The sequence below is a fragment of the Echinops telfairi genome, unplaced genomic scaffold, assembly GCF_000313985.2.
Source record: "Echinops telfairi isolate 266 unplaced genomic scaffold, ASM31398v2 ScPeMD7_7400;HRSCAF=8409, whole genome shotgun sequence".
NCBI classification, from domain to species: Eukaryota; Metazoa; Chordata; class Mammalia; order Afrosoricida; family Tenrecidae; genus Echinops; species Echinops telfairi.
In genome coordinates this window covers 56340479-56353670 of record NW_022111300.1, presented here as the reverse complement: position 1 = coordinate 56353670, position 13192 = coordinate 56340479, and the positions used below count along the sequence as shown (strand labels likewise).

The following is a 13192-nucleotide window of genomic DNA, read 5'->3' as shown; positions in this document are numbered from 1 at the left end:
CCTCCTCACTTTCAGCAAGCAAGATTGTGTTATGTGAAGAGTGAAGGACGGTAATAAGCCGACCTTAATCCTAAAGAAGGGTTCTTCATAGAGGGCAGCTTCTCAGGTGATTTGCTCAACAAACAGAATGAATAATTGCGAAGAGGAGACACAACCTTGATGCACATTTTCCTAATTTTAAAGCATGCAACATTCTCTTCTCCTCGCGCAACTGCCAGGAGCATAATGAAATGTTCTGGAATTCCCATTTTTGTCAAGGTTGTACATTATTGCTTATGAGTCAGACAGCCTAATGCCTTTACACAATCAAAACCTAATAGAGTTTTCCCCCTCTCATTTTCTCTGCTTTGAACCAAGATCACCAGGATGTTAGCAATGGTATCACTTGTGTGAGCCTGGGTTGACTAGAGAAACAAAATCATAGACATTCATATGTATTTAAGAAAGAGCTTTATATATAAAAGCAATTGAATATTGAGAAAACATTCCAGCACAGTCCAGATCAAGTACATAAGTATGATATTTAGTCCATATGCCTGATACCAATCTGTAAATTCCTCTTCAGACTCAAGCAACACATGCAATCACTCTGAATGGAGGAAGATCACTGCCCAGTGAGTGGAAAATATTGTGAATCCAGTGGCAGTGGAAGCTTCTCAGCACTGGCAGGACTCTCCATGTGGTTCATTCAGCTCCAGAGCTCTACTGTAGCACAATGTGTCTTCTCAACAGGAATATCTTGTGGATAGTCAGAATGTGTCCTGCTTCCAGTGAGCTATTTATCTTCTTAGCACCTCCAAATGAGGTCAGCAAGCTGTGACCTACTTGACAGGCTAAACTCCACCCCTTCACTGTTAAGTCTCAAATTGACAACTTATTATATAACTACCACACTTGTTCTATGGCCTCTTAATCTGGTTTGAATTTCTGGAAGTTTCTGGTTAATGTATTGCTGCAACCAGTGTTGAATGATCTTCAGCAAATTTTACTTGTGTGTCCTTGGCAGAGGTGGGTGAAAACTGAAGTGGACTGAGGGCTGTTTATCTCTGCTCAAAGTTTAAATAAATTTTCTCATTTGATATTTGATTATCTGAAATCCATATTATCTCAATTTGGGTTAAGTAGTTAGATCTGAGGGAGGAAAATCACCGGAAGCACACTGATCTTGTAAATTGCTGAACTCTTGTGAACTCTGGTTTAAATCCAAAGACAAGATACATATAAACAAAGTCATTACAGGATCAAAACTACAATTGAAGATGAGTAATCAGTGTGTCAAGGTGGAGAGAAGCTTAATATAGGGGAATAATTTAATGAGAAGAACTTTATGAAAGGTATTATGTTATACAACCAAAAGATACTGGGTTATATGAAAGGCCAAGGGTTCACATTTATGCTTATTCTTCATTTATGTCTAATTGGCTAAACAACATTATTCATTGGTGCATTCAATTGTTTCCTCATTTATGTGTGGATTCCACTTGAATTCTAAAACCCAGACAAATCCTGCCTCTGTTGTTAGGTGATCGTAGTATGGACACTGAGAATGTAAAGCAGGAAACAGGTTGAGAGAACATCCTGGAGGAAGTATCTCCTAAACATAGGCATATAAGGGTCTCAAATTCTGAAAAGAATTTAATTAATTATAATAAATATGCCTAAGGACTCTTGCTTTCTGGAAAACGGCAAACTCATGCTTCTCAAATCTTTTCTACTATAATCCACATCCCAAACACAAAAACAAACAGACAAAATTAACCTCTATAAATAGGATGTTCTTTACATGAATTTTTAGATGGCATAATCATCGAGGACACTCGGCTCCTAGATGGTCAGTGCTCTTTTCTATATATTTTAAAACACCCACAAAAATGGCCTGAGTGCAAAAATCAAAAACAAAAAAGAACTGTATCCTGAAGGCTCCAAAAAAATGTGAACATTGCAATTAGAACATAATGAAGCTTGATGAACGGTTCTGCTGCTCAGATGGACATTGGACCTCCACTCAAGTACTTACTCAATGCAAGAACAATTTTTTTCTATGAAATTGGCATTCCATGATGCACACCTTCCCGACACGATCACTAAAGACAAATGTGTGCATAAGCAAATGTGGTGAAGATAGCTGATGGTGCCCGGCTATCAAAAGATATAGCATTTGGGGTCTTAAAGGCCTGAAGAAAAACAAGAGGCTATCTAGCTCAGAAGCAGCAAAGCCCACATGGAAGAAGCGTGCCAGCCTGAGTGACCTCGTGTTGTCGAAGGGATCAGGTTTCAGGCATCAAAGAACAAAAAAATCATATAATTTTAAATGAGGGTGAATGCAGAGTGGAGACCCAAAGCCCATCAGTAGGCAACTGGACACCCCCTTACTGAAGGGTGGTGGGGAGGAGATGAGCCAGTCAGGGTGTGGGGTAGCAAAGATGAAACATACAACTTTCCTTTAATTCTTAAATGCTTCCTCCCCCAACTATCATGATCCCAGTTCTACCTTACAAATCTGGCTAGATCAGAGGATGCATACTGGTACAGATAGGTACTGTAAAAACAGGAAAATAGGGAATCCAGGACAGATGATCGCTTCAGAAGCAGTAATGACAGTGGCGATACCTGGAGGGTGGAGGGAAGGTATGGTAGAAAGGGGAAATTGATTACAAGGATCTACATATAACCTCCTCCCTGGGGGATGGACAACAGAAAAGTGGGTGAATGGAGACATTGGACAGTGTAAATATGACAAAATAATAATTTATAAATTATCAACGGTTGATGAGGGAGGGGGGAGCCGGGAGGGAGGGGTGGGGAATGAGGAGCTGATACCGAGGACTCAAGTAGAAAGAAAACGTCTTGAGAATGATGATGGCAACACATGGCCTATTGTGCTTGACACAATGGAGGTATGTATGGATTGTGATAAGAATTATATGAACCCCCAATTTTTAAAAAAAGGCTCTGCTGCTGTGCTCTCTGGTGTCCAAGCTGCCAACTTTACACTATCGTAGGTTTGAACCTATTTGGCTCCTGACAAACACAATATATGAACTTGGTATTTAATATGCTTCTTTCCTGATGATGCATAAATTATGAACATGAGTATGGTTGTTTAGATATGTTTGTATGTGATTATGAATGTGTTATGTTAAAATATAAACCAAGAAAAATACCTATTGTTAAAATGAATATATTCATTACCTTAAAAAGTGTTCATGACAGTACAAGTCAACTATTCATGTATGTTGGTGAAGCTGGTATACCTGTATAATTCCCTTTCTCAACAATGTTTTAAATTCTATACAACTGGAAAAATGTATGACACTCTCAATGGAATTATCTTATGCCCAGGAAGATGATTGATGATATTTTCTCTCATAAAATGATACTGATGTCTCTACCGTGAACCAGGGACATATAAACCATAGACATATTAGCGGATTTGGGACTCACACTTAATTCTAGCCCTTAATCTAAGAACAATTAGTTCTTAAAATACTAACCCTCATGAACAGGTCCCTGAGAGTATGGTTGCTATAGTAAAATGTGATGAAGAAACATGATGCTTCCTGGCTATCAGAAAAAGATATTGTCTGGGCTCTTGAAGGCTTGTCATAAAACAAGCAGACATCTAAGTGAGGCAACAACTAAGTCCACATGGAAGTAGCATAGCAACCTGTGTGATCCAAGGGTTGTAAATAATAAGATACAAATTTGAAGGACATAATGGTATCAGAGCTTACTTTATAAATTCTCTATTTGCAGAAAGCTATAGAGACCATTTGCAAGGTCTCCCATGGATTGAATCTGATGAATTCACTTTGACCATAAACCAGCGATGTGAATATCCTCGCTATCAGACAGAGTATTGTGAAGTCGATGGTGGCAGAGGAAGTTAGGTTTAAAAATGTAATACTTTACCCTTTGATCTACCTTTTGACCCACTTTAATACTTTAATAGTATCTGCTTCATTTTTGATGGAAGCTTTTCTTTGCTGTTTTTTCTTTGTTACTGTTGGCTTTTAAGGCTGATGTTATTTGTTGGTTTTCTGTTTATGTTTTGTATAATTACCTGCATATGAAATATAGGACGGATAAACCTCTAAAGGCAGAAATTGGATTAATAATTACCTAGGGTTATGGCTGGGGAGGATGGGGGGAAATGGAAAGCTAACAACACTGATTACATGAAGAAAATGTTCTGAAATCGTGGGGATGATTGCACAACTCTTTTTATAATATGATTGAATAAATGTATAGCATGTAAAGTACGTGTCAATAAAACTATTTTTAAAAATTAAAACTTATGGAAAAAATAAATCGGCCTCAGGATTAGACGAAGACTCATTTAAAAATATGAAGTTGACGCAGATGACACAACATATCTCCTGAGAGCAAAGACGTGAAACCGTGATGAATATCAAAGACTACAACCTTTGGATGGATTACACTTGAGCATAAAGAAAGAAAAAATGCTCACAACTGGATGAATACAGCAACATCATGATAAATGAAGAAAATATTGAAGTTGTCAAAAATTGCATTATACTTGAATGGAGGCAGCAGTCAAGAAAATATACCTATATCTGTGTCTACGTCATCTATCTCTATCTACATCACTATCTATCTATTGCATTAGGTTAATCTTCTGGAAAACATCCCCGAGTGTGTTGAGAACAAAGATATGACTTTAGGGATCTCTACAGACCTGATCAAGGTGATAGTAACTTCAGTGGCCTCCTGTGTGTGCAAAAATGAGTTAGTGAATAATGAAGACTGAAGAAGAACTGATGCCTGGAACGATGATGTTCGAGAAAAATTTCAACTATACCGGAGGCTTCCAGAAGACTAAACAAGTATGTCTTGGACAAAGTGCAGCTCCTTGCAAGCTAGGATGGGGAGAGTTTGTCTCAGATATTTGGGACATATTATCAGGAGGAATCAAATTATGGAGAAGAACATGTTAGGTAAAGTAGAAGGTCAATAATAATAAAAAAGAAACACCCTTAACAAGATGGATTGACACAGTGGTTGTGAGGTAGTTAGTTTATTGTGCCAACCTGGCCGATAAATACATGTGGGGTTAACTGAAGGGCAGAGGGATAAATGGGTTGGTGAGGCTCGCCTTTCTCATTCTCGGGGTCTCTTGCTTTCTGATGGTTGGACCAGGGTGCAGCTGCCTTAGCCAGTTTCCTGCTTGCACTTGCAAGGCTCGCTTCCTGCAAGACATCCCTGAGGAGAAGCCACATCGACGTACCCGAATGCAGATCTGGGTGCTGGAGTAGCCATGAGGAGACCCCTGTGAGTGCTGAGATGCTTACACATTCACTGACTCTATTTTTGTCCTGCAGTTGGCATCACTTTGTATGTTTTGTGAGACGGAGGAGGACTTTGTGGATTTGTGTTGAACTTGTGGGATTGGGCAGCACTGACTTGGGATGTTTTCTTGATGTTCATTTAACCTTTACATAAACCTCTCTCTTATACATAAGTTTCTGTGGATTTGTTTCTCCAAAGTACCTAGACTATCACAGGTTGAAACAATAAGATCAAACAAAATAAATGTGAGGATGGTGGCAATGTCTTCTTCTGTTGAACATAGGGTTTCTATGAATCACAACTGACTCAATGCACCTGAGAGCAACAAAAAAATTATCTAGATACTTATTTAAATATAAATATATGTAGATATATTCATTATAGTATAATTTAATTTATAATTTTTATTTTTTACACTTTTATTCTTGTAAGTGGGTATTTCCATTACAAATAATCAGTTTTGTGTTGAACAACTTAAACTACTTATCAATCCTTCCATAGTTTGCCCTGCCTACCTTTGATTTTTCTTGTCCCTCTTATAAAATATCACCTTCCCTTTCACCCAAGTTAACATCTGTGTACACTCTAGCCTATGGCTTTCCCTCACCATTGCTTTCCACCTCCCTTACCTCCCCGCATCAGGTAACCATCAGAGTTCATTTCTTTTGCTATGAAAATATATGTCTGGACTTTTCCTTAGTAACAGAGGCTCCTGCAACATCTGTGATTGATCCATTTCACTCTGCATCATGTTCCCTGTGTTCATCCATGCCATGTGGTACATCATGGTTTCATCTTTATTCTTTAGTATTGTGTAGTTTACCTTTATGTCCACATACCAAAGTTTATTCATACATTCATTCACTGATGGGCATTCAAATTGTTTCCATCTTCTTGTTATTATGACCAATGCTGCGATGAATGTGGGTGTGCTTATACCTGTTCATGGCTCCAAACACTATTTCCTCTCATGTCTGTTAACAAGCCATACCCTCATTTACATATGTTTTAAAATATCTTAAAGCTGTTACAGTTTCAGCACATATAGTTAAATATCTTTTGGGCAACCAGTGGTACTTTTGCTTACAATAAAATGTGTCCATTAAAAACAAAAAAGGAAAGGGCTATAGACTTACCTATGAAATTTTAACATTGAACAAAGACCTAAGAAGAACTATGCTTTTGAATTATGGGGCCGGCAAGGAATATTGAAAATATACTGGACTGCCACAAGAACCAACAAATCTATCTAGGAAGAAGTACAGCCAGAATTCTCGGTAGACTGAATGGCAAGACTTTATCCCATGTACCTTGGACATCTTATCAGGAGGGACAAGACCTAGGAAAAAGACATCATGTTTGGCAAAGCAGAGGGGCAGCAGTAAAAGAGGAAGGCCCTGGGTGATCTGAATCAACACAACTGCAGCAATGGCTTCAAACATAATAACAATTGTGAGGTTCACACAGGACGGGGCAGTATTTCCTTCTGTTGTACATAGAGTCTCTTTGAGTCAGAACCAATTAGATGCCACCAAACAGAGACAACAGGCTTACACATTTTGCATGTGTGAATTTTCAATCCTTTAGTAGCTGGAAAAATCATAATTAAAATTTACATCAATAATGGAAAGAATTCTACTTTTTCTTGCTCTACTTACCCTTTTATTTCTTTTTTTTTGTTGTGTGTGTGAATACCTTGTGTTCCCTATCTTTTCTTTGTGACCGTTGACTTATTCCTTCCATGAATTTGATTTTGAATGCCCTTTACTTTCAATATTGTATACCTCTGCCATTAAATATTTAATTTCCTCCATAAACATCTCTACGTTAAAGGGTGAGAGCCAGAGATACTTTGTACTGACAATTGAACATGATGGTTGTGCCTCTCTTGCCTTTTCTGGAATTCTTGTCCTGAACGAAAGTAGCAGAGATCCATATTGCACAGCTTATTCCTCAAGAAACATTTCTTTCATGGACGAAGTAATTTGCAATCATAATTTCTGAGTGAGAGTCTACCTCCAATATCAAGCTACTCACATAGTACCATTTACAATAAAGTAAGTGTACTGTGAAGACTGCAGGAAGACATCAATAAAAAGGAAAATCAGTAAAATTAATGTTGCATCTCTTTGGGATGTTATTTTTGTCTGTCTCTCCTTTTTGACTTACAGTTACAATTCCAGTGACTCCCATTATGTAATGTGCTTACCTATCAGAGTCAGAGTCATGGAGGAATTTACGTGCCTAATAGGATGGTAAATTTTCCATTACATATGTAATCTCTTACGGTAATGTTTGTGATAAAATTGCCTTTGAGGCTCTGAGGAGCACATTCCATCTAGGATACCTGCATAGCTTTGAATATTAGTGTCATTTTCCTTGAATATATCCATCTGATGTCTGAGGCCTAAACCTATGCGTTGTAGCCAGTGTCAGGAAGATAATTTTTTTATGAATGGTGACACTGAGTGTCCACACCTTGGAAAAAAGCAAAGCCTGGTCAAAACCATGTGAGTGGGAAAGTCCCTGGTGATGTATTTTCTCTATCCATTCACGGTGATAAGTAAAAATGGTGGGATCTGCAGAAACGTATTGGAACTTTTACAAGGACAGGGTATCCACCTGAAATACATTTTACGAAACTTTTAAACCTATATGCTCTGCACCATTCACAATAACGGCGTTTCCACATAAAGCCAGAATCCATGATCCTCTCCTCAGCTTTAGTTCCTGTAGCATTCTTTGGTGTCCCTGCTCCTGAACATGGTGACCCTGAACAGGGTGAACAAGTACCCTCCAGCTCACGCCACCTTTTATTCTATTGCCAGAATGATCATTTTCAAGTGCAACCACAAATTGTCATTTATCTCTTCAAGGCCTTCTAGGGAGCCTCAGAATCCAGCAATTTCTCATCCTGGCACGATAAACCCTACATGACTTGGCCTGGACTCAGAAAGGAATCCTTTTGTACCAGATTTCAGCTCTGCTGTTGATAAGATTGGCAAGGTATGGAAACTCTCTTTGACCCAATTTTCCAATCTGCATCATGGGAATAATAACTGGGCATGTTTCATGGGAATCACTGTGAAGGTGGGAACATCAGTGGTCATCCTAGAAGTGCATGATCCCCTAGGTCAAGTCAAATATTAAAGTATTCTCTTAATCTTAACGTATTTTGAGGGCTGTGCCTATGGTCGATTCCTCTGGCTACCCTCTTTAAATTTTATTTACTTAATATATTTCTATTCATTTGTATCATATATTAGTGATATCTATAGTTAAAAATAAAACAATACAAAGAAATACTCCCTGTTATTGAACTTATTCTGATTCATAACAACCCCATAGGACAAGGTAGAACTGTGCCTGTGGGTTTCTGAGACTGTAACTCTTTTCTGGAGTAGAAATCCTCATCTTTATTCCACAGAGATGCTGGTGATTTCAAATCACTTACCTAGGAGGTAGGAGTCCAAAGTGTAAGCACTAAATCACTAGGGCTCCCAGGACTACAGTAGTATATATTAAATAAAACATTGCTGTTAGGTGCAGTTGAGTCAGCTCAGATGCATAGTGGCCCGGTGTGTCACAGCGAGTAAATGTGGCATCCTCAGAGTTGATGTTAAATCTGAGGCTATTATTCCAGCCACGGAGTGAATTCATCTCCTTGAGGGTCTTCTTTTTAGATGACCCCTGGGTTTGCCAAGTATACTCTTCCTTTTCAGGAATTGGTCTCCCCTGGTAATGTGCCCAGAGTACACGAGACAATGTTGCCCTAGTCTAGCTGCTAAGGAGCACTCTGGCTGTACTTCTTTCAAGATAGATTTGTTTTTTTTCCTGGCAGTCCATATTCTTTCAATATTCTTCCTTCATAGCCTAATTCCAATGCATGAATTCTCCAGTTTTTCCCTATTCATTGGCCAACATTCACATACAGATGAGGTGTTGAAAATACCCTGGCTTGAGTCAGGTTCACCTTTGTCCTTAGACCGACATATTTGCTCTTTAACACCCTTTGAATAAGTTTTGTGCTACAGATTTGATGAATGAAGTCATTGAGTTTTTGACTGTTGCTGCTTCAATGAGTGTTGATTGTGGGTCCAAATAAAATGAAATCCTTGAAAATCTCAATCCTCTCTATGTGTGTCAAGATTTTTGACTTTAGTTTAGTTGTGAGGATTTTTTTTACATTGAGTTTAAAGCCAAACTGAAGGCTGCAATCTTTGTTCACAGTCACTGAAAACTTCAAGTTCTCTTAGCTCAAAAAAGTTGCATTATTTGCATTTTACAGGTTGTTAAGGAGTCTTCTTCCATTCTTGAAACCTGGTACTTGTTCATATATTAGAGCTAGTTGGATTCATTGCATAGCATGTATTAAATTCTAATACTAAAATATAGAATGCATCATTAATTTAAAACAATATCAGTTGACTGGTCATCTAAGCATTTTTAAACTATGTATGATTCAGCACCTTATGAATAATGAAAAGAAACTCAAACCAAACTCAGTGCCATCAAGATGATTCTGAACTCACAGATACCCCACAAGACAGAGTATTACTGCCCTTAAGGGTTTTTGAGACTCTAGCTCTTTATGGGGATATAACACCTAGTCTTTCTGAGACACAGCAGCTGGTAATTTGAAACTGCTAACCCTGTAGTTAGCAGCCCAAGGCATAATACAAATATCTACCAGAGTACCTCATGAATAATAAGTGTTGTTGATGGTGATTGTAATACACATATGAGCAATGAAGTAAAGACCATCAAACCTATGTGTCTATTTGAAGATGCAATTAGGAATATTTCTCTCAAATATTAAATAATATTTTAAATTGATATTGTCTTCCTTTAAACAATGATAAGACTATGTAAATATATAAGTAATAAGATGAAAATTAAATGACAGGAAGGTAAGCAGCTGAATTCTAAATGTACATCAATTATTTGATTTCTTTGGAGAATATTGAACCATAAGTGTATTATTTTACTATTGTAGATACTCTGTGAAATATAGTCTCCTTTTCATGGAACTACCTGCAAGTTTTGCTTAATACATTCTACTCATTCTCTTCTAAGAGAATAACAAATCAGAACAGCTTAACCCAGTGAAATCTCTACAAAATAAAAATTTAAAAAGGATCTGAACATAGACTCTTCACACCCTCAAGAAGAATTGAAGTCAGCTAAGAGAATTATTCCCATAGTGTCTGTTAAAATATTTTTCTCATGCTTGCTTTGGCTACACCTATACTAAAATTCTAACTATATATGGCCTCTGCACAAGGATGACATGGACATTCGTGAAGCATTCTATATTTTTAGAGGAGACGAAGACCACAATACAGGGGATGAAGTCCCTGCATCAAAGGGAAATACAAGAACTAATGGATGCAGAAACAGAAGCAAAATACAAGACAACAGACCTCACCAACAGACTACAAAAGGCAGAGAGTCATACGAGCGATCTTGAGGACAATCAGGCAGATTTCAGCAAATGGGAAAGACAGTCAAAAATATAATCAAAGTGTCAGAAGAAAACTGGGATCAATGACAGATACTATGAAGAGGAACAATATTCAAATAATTGGTCTGCCAGAACAAGACACATGAAGAGGTCTACAGGTATATTAGCAAGGGGATTTCTGGAAGAAAAATTCCCCACTTTAATGAATGAGAATAAAACCTTCATACAGGAAGCAGAAAGGACACCAATGAGACTATACCCCAGGTAGAACTGACCAAGACACATAATAGTTAAATTATCCAACTTTGAGGAAAAAGAAAATTTTAAAAGCAGCAGGGGAAAAAAAGGTGGTCACATACACTGGTACTCAGGTAAAAACATGCTCAGACCTATCAGAAAATACCATGAAGAGGAGGACAGAGTGGGTTAACATCTGCTGAAAGCTGGAGGAAAAAAAGTGACAGCCTGAGAATCCTCTACCCTGCTAAATTATCTATTAAGATAGATAGTGAGGTGAGAATTTTCCCTGACAAGGAAAAACTCAAATAATATATTATAAAACACTCAACCCTGTGGAAAGTCCTTGCAAACTCACTCTTGTCAGAAGATCAACAGCCACCAACACAAGCAGGAGACAACCATATAGCTCAACTCCATCCAGAAGTCAACATGCCAAAATAATTACCAAGATAACATTGCCTCAGAAGGAAAATAAGGCAAGAATGAATCCCCTTACACAAACACAGCACAATGATATAAGCCAGATAGGAGAAACACCAACACAAAAGATACAAGCTGACAGCAATGAATCCACAGATGGTGGTATAAACTCTGAATGTCAACAGCCTGTACTTGTCCATTAAAAGACAAAGGCTATCAGACTGGCTCAGGAAACATAACCCATCAATCTATTGCCTGCAAGAAAGACAACTTAAACTCACAGACAAAAATAAACTAAGAATAAAAGGCTGGTAGAAAATAAACCAGGCAACTGGCAACTTACAAAAAGCAGGCATTGCAATCCTAATCTCCAACAAAATTGACATTAAGGTGGAAACCATAAGACGAGAAAAGGATGGGCACTATGAAATGCTCAAAGGGTCAGTAGACAAGGGGCCAGTAAGCAAATTATATAGATGTGCCTAATGAGAGACTCACAAAATTTGTCAAATATGCAAAAGATGAAAAAAGAAATCACAGATTTGACAATCATGTGGTTGAGGGTAATGCAACCACATGCTTTAACTCATGAACAAAGAGGTCTATAGGGCTGGCTCCAATCAGAGCCAAAATCCCTCACCCCCCCACCCCCAACACACTAGAACTATCTCCTACAGAGAACAGCACTGGACCTTCAGGTTGGGAGAGGGCCACACACTAGGAATATCTGCTACAGAGAACAACATTAGACCTTCAGGTTGGGAGAGGGGCCGGCCTGCCAAGTCCATACAGAAGCAAACCAAGAAGGTAAAAGGGAGAGTGAGGGACTAGACCTCATACTGACACACCAAATCCTGAGGATGACGCCCCTGAACAAAGCTGCTAAGGCAGAGAGATGACTACAGGGCCAACAACAGCTTGAGGCATGATGTATCCTCACTGCAGCATACTGTGACAGAGCACAATACTGGGGACACATGGAGGGGAATGTGTCCAGTCTGATCATCCCCACAGTGTCATGAACAAAGAATGGAACATAACATACCAGCAATAGGAGCAAAGCAAAAGCCACAGCCCTCCCCGAGGAGCTTCCAAAATAGACTTCAGACTAGCAGGGGCCGTTCTGGACCCCCATAAGACCTCTGGGGAGATATTCATAAATGTGAGTAGACAGGCCTGGAATTATGTATGCTTTTTCCTTTTTATTTTTTTCTCTTTTTATTAAACCTTTCATTTTCTTTGTATTTTGTCTCTGATATTGTTGTTTTGCCTACCAATATAAGACACGCATGGGAAGAAAGCCCAAGGAGAAAGCATTGGGGCCTGTGGTTCCAGAGGGACGTGCAGGGAGGAAAAAGTGGGGGAAAGGATCAGTGAGCAAACAACGCCATAGACATGGGAACAACTAGGGAATTAAAAGCAACAAATAGGTGGATGTAAATATCCTGGAGGTGTTGGAGCAACAGCAATCTAGCTGAGAGGAATTACTAAGAGGCAGATGAAGGGCGAGCATAATGGTGGGACAGGAGCAAGTTAGAAGGATACAGATAAAAGATCTGGGAAGCAAAGCTATGGATAGAGGTATAAACATAGGTGTGTTTTATGTAAATATATTAAATCATAAAATAGATGTATTTGCTGATGTACATATATTTATATGGCAATACATTGAGGAAATAGATGGAATTTGGGGCTCTACTCAAGCCCTCCCTCAACGCAAGAACACTTTGTTCTAACAAATTGGCATTCTGTGATGCT

At 38.5% G+C, this 13192-nt stretch overlaps 1 pseudogene; it reads left to right on the top strand.

Moving 5' to 3' along the window:
• Window positions 1–10538: 10538 nt before the first annotated feature.
• LOC115871668 lies at window positions 10539–10630 on the top strand (annotated as a pseudogene).
• The last annotated feature ends 2562 nt before the right edge of the window (window positions 10631–13192 follow it).